Consider the following 15,449-nt stretch of genomic DNA (forward strand, 5'->3'; position numbering starts at 1 on the left):
CTCCTGCACTACCTACCCGAGCATTCCTTCGCGTCTCGGCGAGCCGGGCGGAGGTACAAAGGCACGGAGGAACAGAGGGAGGAAGGGAGGGAAAGATCATTTGTTTCCAGTTTTCTCAGCTCCAGGCCGCATGCCCCCACTGCTGCTGATTTACTGCCTTTCTCAACTACCCACATCTAAGGAGACGAATAATTAGAAGCCTTAAAAACTGGGCAGTTTAAAGCTGTTGTAATGAATTTTTTTTGTACGGTTCCGGGGTATGCGAGGGTGTGGGGTGATAGGTGGAGACAAAACTGAAACATGGAAAAGCATGTTGGAAAGGGGGGCGGGGTGGGGGTTTACGTTTTCGGGGCAGCCCACCATCGCAGTCCAGTCCAGCTCACACACACAGTTCTCACACTGTCTTCACAAGGTTATTTATTCATACTATTTATGCTCATTGTTATGGTGATTAAATATATCCTGGGTGCAGGGTGTCCGTTATTGAGCAGCGGAGGGGAGCGGAGCACAATGGCTCAGTCTAGCCACAGCGGTCTCGGCTGCAGGCCTCTTTCTCAGAGACGGGAGAGCAGGGTGACACGGCCGCCCACATATTTCAGATCAGAAGCTCTGACGCTCCCCTCGAGGCTGGACGCAGCAACCAGCTCCAGAAACCGGGATCTTCACCGAGCACTTCCCACTGTGCACTGACAAATGTGGACCATGACACTGAGGCATGGAAATCTGCATTAACAAATACACCCAGTGAGCATTTTATTTTGTATTTGACTCATTTTGTTTTAGACATAAGTCTTCTGCTGCTGTAGCCTATCCACCTAAGAGGTCTGACACGTTGTGTGTTCAGAGATGCTCTTCTGCATACCACTAATGTGTTATTTGCGTTACCGCCCCCTTCCTGTCAGCTTTAACCAGTCTGGCCCTTCTCCACTGACCTCTCTCGTTAGCAACATGTTTCTTCCCGTGAACTGCTGCTCACTGGATGTTTTTTGTTTTTGAATTGGCTGATTAAATATTTGCATCAACAACATTGCAGAAACCTCTGTGAGTAAAAGACAGCTAGAATACATCCAAAGCAGCTGAAATCATATTGCAAACGCAGGTTACCGAACTTACGTAATCCCATAAAATGAATCATTTCCGACTTAGAGAAGTATAGTTATAGGTGTCCAAAACCTGCATCAGTTCTCAGTTAGCTCATTTCCATGGAATGCGCCAGTGCCTTTGGCCATTACGTGAACTTTGCACTAGTGTCGTTCTTAAATGTCTCTGACCTCCACAAGTGAGTGCTTCCTGTGCCCCAAACACCGCGCTCTCGGCCAGGTGACCTCAGTCCCGTCTCCGGAGGAATTCCAGCTATGCTGGACACCCTCTCCTAATGGCAGCCAGCCTCCTATTTACCCCAGTTTTGGCACGGCTCGGTATGCATCATTTACCCTGAAGCAACTCGTCTTTGTGCGCTCGTCACCTGACCACTTGTGTCTCAGTGGAGGGGCTTGGGGAGAACAGGGGAGAGGGGACGAACAAAACAAGAAGACTGTCACTCACGAGCAAAGGATATGCTTCTGAACAAGACCGAGGTGGACATTCCACCAGCGTGCTTCACTGCAGAAGCATAACATTCAGGTGCCATCTGGACACATCAACAAACGCACCTGAGAGGGTCCCAGGGAAGAGCAAAAAGAAAACAGGAGAGAATAACAAGTGAGCGCTGACCCCTCCCCTCACAACTTCAACCCTGGGAGGATTCCAGGACATTAGGTTCATAAAAGTCCACAAGTTATAAAAGGCCTTTATTTCCAAATCCTATTGAGAAAAGATTAATATCACAAAAACAAGAAGAGTAACTAGCAATACAAGGAATCTGCTGTACCCTTTTCAGCACACAGCATAACAATGTTTGCTACTGTACAAACAAAAGTTTGAGTGCACCTATTTATACAGATGAGAGCTGGGCTATAGCCCTTCTAAGCTTTTAAGAACTGGATTCCACAACGTAGATCAGATATCTTCCAGTGAATTTTTGAATTGAAAGTACATCCACCTTTGCTGGTGAACTGACAATTGCTACTACACATACTGTATAAGAGTATACCCATTCCAAGAGTAGACACAATAGTAAGTCAGAAAAGCAATCTAGCTGCATTGTAGTCGTTTTCTTACAACCTAATATAAACAGAAGTAATACTTTCTTAAAATTACATTAACTTATTTTCAGTGATTGAAAATCATAATGTAATTCATGAATAAAAAAGTGCCATGGAGATCAACAGGCTGGCTGGATAGATGGCAAAAATAAAAGATTGTGATAATGTATACAGGAGAATATTTAATAATGCACTTAGCGATGAGCCATTATTGTTGAAATAGGATGTAGAAACATTTTAAACCCATATAATTTTGACTGCCAAAAAGATGAGGTTGTAAGGACATAAGAAAAAAAACATTCAGAAGACTAATAATTTAAAATATGGGTATTCACCGAGTTACTTACCAGATAAATTTGTGCTCGGTCTTTAAATGCAGACTCTTAATAATGTTCTTTCTGGGTTCTTAACAGTGCTTATATACTGGTGTGCCTCTAAATTTCTACAGTTCATCAAATTCATCTTGGGAGCTGTTCTGTTGATCCCACTCATGTTGCACTGTTATGACAGGAAATTGGATGCCAGAGGAAGTGAAATATGTGACCAATTATGTTAACTGTGGGCGGGTAACTAAAGTAAATCTGTATTTTTTTTCATTACATTTGAGCATTTGAACAACTTGACATACGGGGGAGTGGACTGAAGAGGGGACTTGCATGGTCTGATCTAAACAGTTTCATTTTAAACAGACACAGTGATGTTTCCATGCATACCTTCTTCATTCCAGTATCGTTTACCTCTGTGTAACAGGTGGAGGAGAGATTTCAGAAGTTCTATGATGATATACGTGCATACACAGCCTTTCGTGCTGCATGGCCACATATAGTGCAGTCCATAGGGTTTTTGTGTCACACTGGACCTTCTGATCACCCATAGAACCACAACAACACATAAGCAAGTCCCTTAGAAGAAGGACAGCAAATGAATAGTCATATATAGTAATATAGTAAAGTATGTATGCATGTCCAAGACAAAACCCCCCCAAAAAAACCCGTTTATCAGAAGCATAAGATAATGAGCTTATTGAGCAGTAGAAAGAACAAGTGTTTCTTTTATCAATCTGCCACGGCCTAGCCTCCCATTTCGAATCCTGTGTGCCATGCCCCAAATGTGCCGGATGCGTCCACAGTAGCCCACTCTCATTTCCTACAGCCGTACGAGACGCACATACTTAGAATAAAAACGTGATAGGTGACAAGGCCCAGGCAGTAAATAACAGCTGGGGTCTCTTAGACGGATTGGAAAGGGAACATTACTCCGGTGGCACCTGATACAGTTGAAAAGTGTGTGGTGGCCTTTAAAGCATGCGAGCGGACACTGCTCACAGCCAAAAGCATACAGGCCACTGAGGGGGGCCTTGTTTGCTCAAGGTCCACTCCCCTAGCCAAGACAGTTAACTCGTGCAGGAGACACGCACACGCACACGCACACGCACACACACTCAGGCTAGCCTCTCTCTCTCTCTCTCTCTCTCTCTCTCTCAGGCCTGTCATTAAACACCTCTCTCTTCCCCTCTTTTCTCTCTCTTTATAACTGGCATTCTTCGCCCCCCCTCCTCCTCGTCGCAGTCGTCACAATTGGAAAGGGAGCAGGGAGGGGTTAGGGGCGGTTGGCGGTCGGGATTGAAGAATATTACCAGGATGTAATCCTGTCCAAATGGCACGGGCTCATTTTTCCTGCCCTTTTCTATTTTGCTTTCTTTGTTAAGGCTTTGAGCTCCAATCAGGGAGGGGAGCGGATGTGCAATAGCTGTGTCCAGGGAGGGCTGCAGGCGGGACAGCTCCGCAATTAGGTTAGGGACCGCCATCTATCTCCTATTGTACAACAGGAGCTGGGCCTCAGTGTGTGTGAGCCACTCACAGTAATGAAGAAAAACACCCCACCGGTCAATATCAATGATGTTAACAAAACACTCTGCTGTCATCTGGAAATCATTTGTTGGCCCCCACGATCTATGGAAAATGAGCACGTATTATAGAAAAATAAATGAATTAAAATTCAAAATACATTTGCGCACTTGCGTACACATCTGTCTCAGTGTGTCTCCTTTCTCAAAATATGTACGTGAGTCCTGAGCTATGCACATACATACATATATCTTTCCCTTTTGTGCTGTTTGTGTGAGAGCAGTGTCACTGGGCCATCTGTGCAAACCCCGTTCCCCCTTTCCCCCCTCTCTTTCTCCAGTCTCCCTGGCAAGTGTCTGTGAGGCAGACAGACGAAGGAAAAAACAGTGCAGGAATGTGGGGCTATGTATTGTTTATAAAAATAAACCATCTGGACAAAGATGTACACAGAGAATTTATATTAAACAGCTGCAAAAGCAAGCTTCTGAATGTGACAAGGGTTCCTGGTGATGCAACAGGACCACACCATGCGAATGTTTTATTCTTCCGAGCGAAGGGGGGAAAAAAGAACAGAAAGGACTAATCTTAACTCAAATCAAACAAAAAAAGAAGTGGGCTGAGTCACAATGTAGCTAGGGCCCTTTGGATGAGGCTCAACCAATCACATGGTAGCAGGAACACAGGGACACTCCCACTGCTCTTCAGCAGTCAGTGATCCCGCTGCAGAATGAGAAGCTACATTAAGTAAAACTTTTTTTTAATAAACATCTTATTATGTTGTGTTTATACTGCATATGTCAAATCACACTTGCGCTTTCTAGATTATGCTTCTGAATTAATTACCTGAATGAGTCAACATGACTGTATAAATCTATTAAAGAAGAGCAATAGGGTACTGACTGCTTTCAAAAAAGCAATACCACCGAGGTAGTTACAGCACAATTTCGAGGCAAAGAAATAATTTAATTAAATTCAAAATAGTCTAGAATTTACGAGATGATTTAAACACAAACACCCCCGTGCACATTCAAATAACAGCTTATAAAATACACATCATTTCTACCTTCACAGAAAAAAAAGGAGACTCGTCGGGTTGTCGGGCCATGACGCATTTCGACTGTCTCTCTGAACACAGAAAAAGGTGAATCACTGGCAAATCATAAGGAACAGATGTGAGGAATACACAGGCTTACATTCATTGACCATCTGGCCAAATCAAATATTGTTTTAGTGCCCCCGAGCCCCCCCCCCCCAGTTATTTGTCTTTGACACTGCGGCATTGTCCGGGGTCACATGCAGGTACCCTCTAGCCATAGCCAGCGGTTTGCCCGGTCGCAAGCCCTGGTGGAAGGCCCAGCTGTCTACTGAGCCAACGTCCGTGTAAATACGTCTGCTCACAAACAGGTCTTTTCCTCTTCAGCGGTCTGTTTCTGTAACCACACTGCTAGAGATCTCGCATCCTTACAAAAGCCACCCGGAACAGAGAAAACATGATCAAACCGGTGCACTGGCCATGAACACTACTCTTCAGAATAATAAAAACTAGCACGGCAAATTATCAGGTAAATGACATGGAACACCATACCTTTGTTTTATTGTTATACTGTATATTAATATATTACTCATATATAATATTAGTGCTGCAATATATATATGCTGCATATTAGTAAAACGAATTCCTTAAAAGTACCAATTCTAATTTTACAGGGCTATGCTCTGCTGCGGAGATTGCCATTGTGCATAGAACAGACCATGCATGCATGAATGTAAAACCAAGCCCCCCAAAATATATGTGAGGGGTTATAAAAAAAAGAAAAGAAAAAAACCCTAAAAAAAAGCCCTTTTAAAAGTGAATAGTGGAGTTTAAAAAATGAGGAGTAGTGACTGTTCTCCATGAACTGGCTTTGTTTTCTCCCAAGTTACTTTGATTACAGATTTCCAAGATGGCCGCAGTCTAATATGAGTTGTTGTTTTTCCTGGTGATCCATCTGGACACAGTGGGATCCCAGGTCCTGGACATGCAGTCACTCTCTCAGCTGTGTAACTGCATGACCATTCAAGCAGCTGCTTCTCAAAAAACTAAACCCTTTCATAAAACTCTTCTAGAAACACAATGTAATCAGTAAGCTGCAACTGTCTTTCGTAATCTAGCCACTTCAGATATGTATTACTGACAAATAAAAATTTGAGTAAATATTTGGAAACCATGAACAAAATCAAGCCACAATGTAAACATTTCACAAAACAATTTCGTAACGGCAGACAAACTGGCACTTGGAGATGACGTTTTCTCATAAAAAAAGATAATTTAATATTGTGATTACTGCTCTATTACAGATATTGAAGTAATAAAGATAGATATATCTTATATCTTATATCTATATAGATTGGAGATCTCTTTGTCCATTGACTGAGAAATATTTCTTCTTCTCAAGTGGCAGAACAAGCTGCCCAGCAATACTTCAAGGCTGTAAACTCGTACTACTTCAATCATCTCATAAAGGAGATGACACCTCTCTACAGTGGTCAAACTCCTCTCGTACGTATGTATCATCCAACTCACTTTGCTCTTGTATCTTTCGATTAACTTGTGATTTTCCCTCTTGTAGATAATGTTTATTGCCTTATTTCTAAACTTGACCTGCATTAAATTGGCTGCATGCTAATTGGATTTCCAGGATGACGATGGGGTTGAAGATATGTGTATGAAGTTCTCCACCGGCAGACAAGCTTACCTTGACAGCAGGCTTTCAAATTAACAGAGATCACTCTACTTAAAAGTTCCTTCCATTCTCTTTAATACGGCTGAAGGGCTCAGCTGTGGGATCAGCGCTTATTTAATGATATGAAAGAATGCATCCTTCATTAGGCTCTCTGGAAAATTGTTCTTTATAATTTTAGACTATTTGCTTCGCTACGGAGACATTTTGCATTCTTCTAATCATCCTAAGCCTGCAACTACCCCAATTTATTAATAGTAGTATATAGTAGTTACTTCATGTCATGTATTGGCCCGAGAAACCGATTACAGTGCATAAGTAATAGACTGCTGCCAGAGTTTGCATGTTTAACCTGCTTGCTAAACCCATATTTTCCCATGCCTCTAGCTACAGTATAATACTTTAGAGCACAGCAAGCGATCACCATTAAAAACAGAGCATGGCTAATTAAGAAACCCCCGTTCCAAAACTTCAAAACAATAGATGAAAGAAAAAGATGAATACAGGTTGAAGACAGAAAATGAAATGGGTACATTTGACTGTTGCCTTTATATAGATTCTCTCTCATTAGGGTCATATGAGTGTCATGAACACACTGTGGACATGCCGATATTTCAGGAGGTTGGGATATTGAAAGGTCCCTCGTTATCCAATCACAGTGGTTAATAATAAAAGCGAAATAACTTGAGTAACACTCGGCAGAATGTGCTTTTAATTGGTTTATAAATTCTGCCAATTACGGACCAGAATTCCTCACCGAAGTCACCTTCAGTAATCTTCTCCAGGCTTCAGAGAAATCAAACAGTGTAGGGTTACAGCCTGGGCTTGTCGTGTGAGTGAGCGGAGGTGTGTCTCGGTGTGTGTGTGTGTGTGTGTGTGAGTGTGTGTGTGTGTGTGTGTGTGTATATGAGCACATCAGGTCATGTGCCCACAGCAGTCAAATTGGATTAGAAGATTACATTTCCCCCCTGACCCATGGCAGCTTTCAGACACTCACAATACTTATCTTATCCAATACTTATTTTTGCGTCGGGGCTGATGCCCCTACCTAGCCACACACTTGTGCACTTCCAGCTTACCCTCCCTGCAAAGTCTACTGAGCTGTGCTCTCTGCCAAACAGCTCACCAAACAAAGTCACCGACAGGCCCAGAATGCACTGGGGTGTAGGACATCACCAGAAAGTCTTTTTGGGGATATTCCCTCTATAAAGCACCTTCGGGCTTTTCTAGCTGTTCTACGAGATCATTGCTTTATTATTAACTTTTGGAACACGTAGGTATACCACCTGAAAAAAATACATTATGATACATGACATACAGTAAAGGTCAAACAGGAAGGAAGAAAAACAGAAGTTGGTAAACATTTTAGGAATTATACCTGCTATTATTATATGAATGAACAGGCATAAAATATATCTAATGTCCAAATTCCTTAACTATTATCTTTCGAGAAAAGAGTTGTATGAGTGAAAGATTCAGCCTATTCAAACATGTTGCTGTTATTTTCTGTTACTAATCCATAACAAAGTTCACATGCCTACTTTTGCCGGTAGCTGTTACTTATACAAGCAACGGCATTACACCGCTGCTGCCAAGAGTCTTTGAACAAAATTACTTCCTTTAACACACCACAGGTTTAATTATGTGTTGGGGAACATAAAACAGGTCAGACAATTTGTAATGGGAAATCATATTTCCATTGGAGGGATAATGACACAAGCAATGATTTATAAGGGACCTGGCATAATCATTTCTTTTTTCGCAGGAGGGGGATCAGGTTGCAGCTAATAGGAGCGGAGCTGAAAGCTCTAATTAGTTTTGTAGTCTACTGCCACTAGAAAAGAAAGAAAAGGTGCCACAATAAATAAGTTCTCACAATTGACTTAAAGCTTGTAATCTGAGTCAATGTTCCGTATTAGGCTGTGGGAATTATGAAGTTCTCTGTGTAATGCCAATAACTAATCCTCAGTGTCTTCCCACACCTCAGAAGAGTGGGGGTCTTGCAATGACTACTGTTCCCAGGAAAACCTGTTTTTTTCTTATTTTTTTTTATCCACAGTTCACTACGCAGTACAGATATAGGGCTTTAAGCTTTTGCAAAGACCAGCGAGTACATATACGTACGTATAATACATAAGACTTTTGTGTTATACAATGGCTCCATTTGTTCAAACCATATCCTCTTTGTTTAAAGAACCCCAGATAATAAAGCAACACATTTACTTGACCTGAATTGCAATAATACTAATATTTTAAGAGTATGAAAATATTCCAGCAATTCAAGGAAATATGTGTAGCTGCAAAATAAATCACTGACTCGCGAGTATGTGAATGTTGTTTTCAGTTCTTGCGCAATATGGAAGAGAAAAATAGAGCTGTACATAGTGTGTAAACATATGCAGTTACCTTCTCAGAATGGCCATGAATAAACACAGGTCTGAAGGCCCCAGCAAACTACCTTACAGGTTTGGAATTTTCCACCCTTCTTTGAAAAGGCTCAAACATGACAATTACTATCCACATGATCTTTTGATTCATGGCTTATTCAGTTCAGCACTCAAATACATAAATACATATCTGTCTAAGCGTTCTGAGGTAATGGTTGAGAGCTTGTGTTCCAGGTGCTCTCTGCTATATCCTATGAGTCAGACACCATAGTCATTAGATATGAAGAAGGCCAATCCAACCGCCCCAGGGCCATTGTCCTTAGCAACACACACACGGCCAAATTACACCTTCCTGTAAACAAACAACAGCAGCCATTGTGTCCTTCTGACATCGATACCCCACATTGCTCACACGATGTCTTCACAACGCATCTGAAAATGATGCGAAGATGCATGTGCCATTTCGTCGTTGAAGAACCAGAAAAGTAAACAATATTTCAAACAGTGACACGGCACTATACTAGCTTTTGGTTATCAGCGTGACTGATTGACTATGGCTTAGGCCAGCATGTCTCTTCACAATATTTACATTAATAGTGGTGATGAGTAAGAGGAGGAGGAAAACAGAGGATGGAGTAAGATACAGGCGGCATAACAAGGCCTGACTGTCTGAGGAAGTGATGACAGATCGGTCTCTCAACCACACACACACACAAAACACACACACACACACACACACACACACACACACACACACACACACACACACACACACACACACACACACACACACACACACTCACACACTCACACACACACACACACACACACACTGCTCGTCTCTCTGATCTTAGCTGCGCAGGCCCAAGGCTCTATCACTTTGTGTATAAAAGCCTTCCACTGCAGACATGAGGTCACAGAGGAGCTTTGGAGGCAGGAAAAACAGACAGTGAATATTAGAAGGTACATCTGACTGCAGTGGAGACAGAATACTTATTAACTCAAATGAGAGTTCTTCCATTGTCTCTGCCCTCTGTCCTGAAATCCTTCTTGAGAAGACCAATGGTACTGAAAAAAACACCTGGTTGTGTGTGTGGTTTGTTTTTTTCTTCCAAGGGCATGTCTTCGTAAAAAAAAGTTATACTATTTCACAGTTCACAGTTGTGTTTCGGGCAGATGCAGTCTTTAAATCAGTTCGTATCAGTTTAAAAATAAAACCCCAGTAAATTTCCTTTTAATGTATTGTACAGTATGTTGACGCTCATGTAGTGGTGATATAAAGTATAATAAATGTATACAATCTCACAATATATCAGCATAAAATCCTGATAAACCATTTATCATTTTGCAGACCTTATCAGTCCAGGAAATTAAAAGTGACACTTCTGCGCCCTCCAAGGATCTGTGCTGTGCACAAGAATGTGGTACCCCTCAATCTTACATTACATTTCCACATCACGATGTCAAAGATAAGGCCAGATAGCACACGGGAAGGAAGTCCAGTGGTCAACACATAGGAGCCCGGGCAGAACCCATTCGCCGTCCTCACAAAAGACACTTAATGATGCCTGCAGGCAACAAAGCCACGGCTTAAACAACCAAAACAATGGCGAGATCCAGAGGGGAGGGTTCAGAGCGAGCCAGAGTACGTGAGGAGTTCTCCCGTGTGACACAGATGGCCGTGCAGGGAACACAAGCTTCAACCCATCCCTCAGTGTAGGATGCAGCGATACCCCCCAAAAAGACCTGCACAGCCTGGCAAGACGTGGTCAGCTCTAGGTACACTGAGCCATGGTATTAAGACAACATCCTCTGAAAGCCTACGTTTACAGACACGTAACCTACAACCAGGGGTTTCAACAGGGGGGCTGTGGGGTCCAGGGGGTTCAATGTCTTTGAGTCTAGATGGGGGCCCTGGATCAGAAAAGGTTGTAAACGCCTGCCCTACAAAGATGATAAACATTAATTAAAAAATGTAATGTGGAGAATTAGGGAGAAGATAACAGCTATTAAACTGGTTAACTGGTATTATTGTTCCAGTAAAAACACAATAATGATAATAACCTTGTTAACTTTAACTTTTATAACACTCTGGATTATAAAAGCAAGAGACCATCTGTAATATATAACCATTTACAAGCAAGATATAGGGGTGCCATGAGCCTGGGTCTGCACCAAAGTGATGGGGAGTTCTTTGATGTTTCTTTAAGTCCTTCTGTTTTTCAATCGGGCAAAACTTAATAACTTCTCCTGACCACTGCCAGCCGCAATTCATCAAATCAAGTCACACAGCGGAACTTTACCTGTCAGGTATGCAGCACCAATCTGATTTAGGTCAGAAGCCGTCAGCGACGTGTGAATTTGGGTTGAGAATTTGAGGATTTTTAGAGCGCACCGTGTCAGTGTGGTGACCTCTGCAGCACCTTATCCCTGCGCCACCCTGTCTCTTTGCCTCTCTGTCATTCACAGGTAGTGGGGCTGGGAGCACCGGCAACTCCAGACAGGATTCCCACTGCTCCAGCTGCAGCTCACAGACCCACGACATTAAACAATATGGCTACCTGTCAATAGATTTATGATGTTATCATTCTAGTTTGAATGTTTTGTCACTGCCGTGCGTGGAAAAGAAGGGTCAAAGTACACACAAAGGAAGAGCTCTGAGTTGGGGACCCGCATGCCTGGAGCGGGCTTCCTGGAGTTTCTGTGTTGATTTGAACTCTGTAACACCAGCTTTGTGCGCGACAAGAGTTCATCACCTCAGCTCTGTCTCCGTCAAGTTCTACCTGTTCCCCTTAGGGAGTTTTAGCGCGCTCTTTTATGTTTTTCAGACAGAAGGTGCGTGTATGCTTATGTGCGGAAGGGGTGTGTGTGTGTGTGTGTGTGTGTGTGTGTGTGTGTGTGTGTGTGTGCGCGTGCACGTGTTTGTGTGCATGTGTGCATGCGTGCATGTGCTAACCTCTTGTGTTCAGGTCAGCAATAGATAAAAACAAGAATAGAGATTCTCCACATATTCTGTAATGTAATATTTTCCACATAAAAATAAAAACCCTTTATGACTTTACTTCATAACAAAAAAAGAGTGCAGTGAATCAATACTCATACGGTACATGCTTTTTCATTATTTCTTGGAAATATGATATATTGACCAATTTGCTGGGGTTAAAAGGAACTAGAAGGAGTTGTAAATGACATCAGGCAATGTGTATTCATGACTCCAATTTCTCTTTAAGCAAACAAAAAATAATTCTAGGAAAAACGTTTTATAGATCCCGTGCCCTTCAAAGAACTGCTATGGAGTATGAAGTTCATACTCATACAGGCATTTCACACTGACGGTACAAGAGAGGTCTGCTTAAATACTCCTTAAAAATACTCTTTAAAAAGTGTGTGAGCGCGCCTGACCGTGTCCCTCCCAGGACTGCATTAGAAACGATATTTCTCCTGACAAATAAACACATACCTTACCTCAATAAAGCACATTAAGACTTAGATGTGAAGCCCTCTCGAAACATGACACAATCATGCCAGGAGAGTGTAGCACCACTGTCGCGAAACACCATAATTTAGAGAATGCCTGCAAAGAGTCTAAGTTTAGAATATCCAGCGCGCTCCCCGTGAGCCCTTACACTGATATTTAACAAAACATTAATCTTCTTGCCAGCGATTCTAAAGAATACTGTGATGTAGTTGGAGCTTTCAGCCCGGGTAATAGTAATTCTATTGTTCTCGCCTTTATTTATGCCTTGGCCGTACCAGGCAGATGAGGTAAGTTTTTTATATGTTATTATTCAAAACTGCCGATACATAAAGGCTGATTACACAAATGTCTTTCTGTTTCTTCAGCGCTGCCCCCCCCCCTCCGCCCCACTCCCCCCAGCCTCCAGCGCATTTTCCTTTTTTCCCCTTCTTTCTAAATCACTTGCGAAATTAGCATATGAATTACTGTATATCGCCTTTTATATGATGCCCTGACAACATTGGCTTCCAACCCCCCCCACCTTCCCTGAACAAAACAAGATGTTACTCTAACGTTCTCCCGAGCATCGCCATGCGTGGCAGAAATGTTCACAAGTATCACACAGCATTTTAGATATAATAATCACTTTCGGGATAGAACGATGAAGACCGCTGAAGGCTTGGTGCAACAGACCTTTCTTTAAATCAACCTTCCACGTTAATACATTCAAAAGATTCAATGTCATTTCGTCGGACCTACGAGGAGGCATTTTTCGTATTTTTACATTTTATTGAAAAACACAAGTCAAACAAACTCATTGCATTTTTATCTTTTTACGTTTACGGCTAAAGCGACTTTTATTAGTAAGTCAGGCTGTAGTGAAAAGTACCCGCTTGGTGACAAGGTTGCATGGAAAGCTAGAATGCCCTTGCACACGGTTTTCTCAGACTGCTGTTATTTACGACAGCAGTGGAGGCCGGCCCCTTTCAGAGAAAGGGTACAGTATAGGAACAGACAGCAAACAGAGAATGAGCTCTTCCACGCACAGAGAATGACCTCTTCCACGCACAGTGAAGTGGGTTCAGCTTGTTTTCACTTCACTTCTCACAATATCCATTTACAAAAAGTCAAAACTACTCCATATTTCAGTTTGAAGTTACAAATTAAACATCCCCGTCATGATTCGGAGAACTCTTCTGCGAAGGTCCTTTTTCTCCAAGTTCTGTTTTCTTTCAAGAGCAGATCAGCTTCAAAGCATTGAAACTGACAGATTAATTGTTTAGCGGAAAAAAAGATTAATTGTTCAGCAGAAATGCAGTTTCATAAGCTATTGAATTTCTGCTCAATTACTAATGGCCTTTGTCCCTTTGGAAATCTACTGTATAAATATAACAGACACTTGTTTCAGAGTAACAGCTGTTTATAAATGTATGACAGTCTCCTCCCTGATCCATCTCACATTATTTTCAACGTATCTCTTTCTTTTTTTGATTGTGTGATGTTATGACAACTATAATTGTGGGTTGTCAGTCCATGACAGTTTTTCAAATACCTGACTTGTTAAGAACATCAATATATGAAGTGAATGGCGCTCACAGTAACACATTATTTGGATTGTAAATGGACTGTTTCCCAAGAGGAATTTGGATGCCATTTTTTATATTTCAGCAACTGCAAGCAGACCTAATCCTGTGGAATCTTAGTACTCAGACCAGGTTTTGTGTTTCTGCTCTCCAAAGAAGAACTGAAAACATCTCTCCTTTCCATTTTTAAGAAAACTAATTTATTGTACACCTCTTCACATTCAAAGTTAGTAAGTTCAATGGTAGCAGGGGAACAGACAAAATGAATGCCCATAAACAGTCACAAGACAAAGGTTTCCCTGCATACTGTATTTGGAGATACATTTATACACTATACCATAAGCCTAGTGTAGAGTCATATACAGTACAGTACATTGTACATACCTTTCTCTCAACCTCAACCTACCTTTTTATTCTTTATTTGATTAAATATTTGATTTAGTTGAAACTGATGCTTCTGTCTTATGCTGACCATTTGCCAACTTAGTGTAAAAAACAAAACATCGTATCTTTTATTTGCGTGACCAACACCCTTAAACAGAGATTTAGAGGGCTTATATTGTACATATTATACTTTTAATTGTATATTTTTACTGAGGCATTTTGGATTAAGCACCTTGCTCAAGGGTAGCACAGGTGACCTGCATCCTTCCACCCAGTTCCACTTTGGCTAAGTAAGGGGTATTTATAAAGGACAAAAGAGCTTGCAATTTAATACTACATTTGAAGCAGTAATAAAACCTTCTAGGCTTCACGTGTCAGTAGTATATTGTTTTTGTGCGTGCCTGTGTGTGTGTGTGTGTGTGTGACTGTGTGTGACAGCGTGTGTGCGTGTCTGTGCATGCATGTGTGAGTTTGCGTGTGTATGTGCACGTGTCTGTACATGTCTGTGTTTGTGTGTGCGTACCAGTGAGTGAGTGTGTGCGTGTGTGTGTGTTTGTGTGTGTGTGCGTACCAGTGAGGGAGAGCATGTGTGCGTATCTGAGCATGCATGTGTGTGTGTGTATGCGTGTGTGTGTGCGTACCAGTGAGTGTGTGAGTGTTTGGGTGTGTGTGTGCGCATGTACCAGTGAGTGTGTGCGTGTCTACCAGTGTGTGTGTGTGTGTGTGTGCATGTACCAGTGAGTGTGTGAGTGTATGGGTGTGTGTGTGTGTGCATGTACCAGTGAGTGTGTGCGTGTCTACCAGTGTGTGTGTGTGTGTGTGTGTGTGTGTGTGTGTGTGTGTGTGCATGTACCAGTGAGTGTGTGCGTGTGTACCTGTGCGTGTGTACCAGTGAGTGTGAGTGTGAGTGTGTGTGTGTGTGTGCGT

The 15,449-nt window shown here is 42.1% G+C and overlaps 1 protein-coding gene across 1 annotated transcript in view; it reads right to left on the reverse strand.

Moving 5' to 3' along the window:
• Positions 1-15,449, reverse strand: part of sall1a (spalt-like transcription factor 1a) — a 244,029-nt gene that overhangs the window by 41,728 nt on the left and 186,852 nt on the right. The gene's annotated exons all lie outside the window — the stretch shown is intronic.

This window comes from Conger conger, chromosome 15 (genome assembly GCF_963514075.1).
Source record: "Conger conger chromosome 15, fConCon1.1, whole genome shotgun sequence".
NCBI classification, from domain to species: Eukaryota; Metazoa; Chordata; class Actinopteri; order Anguilliformes; family Congridae; genus Conger; species Conger conger.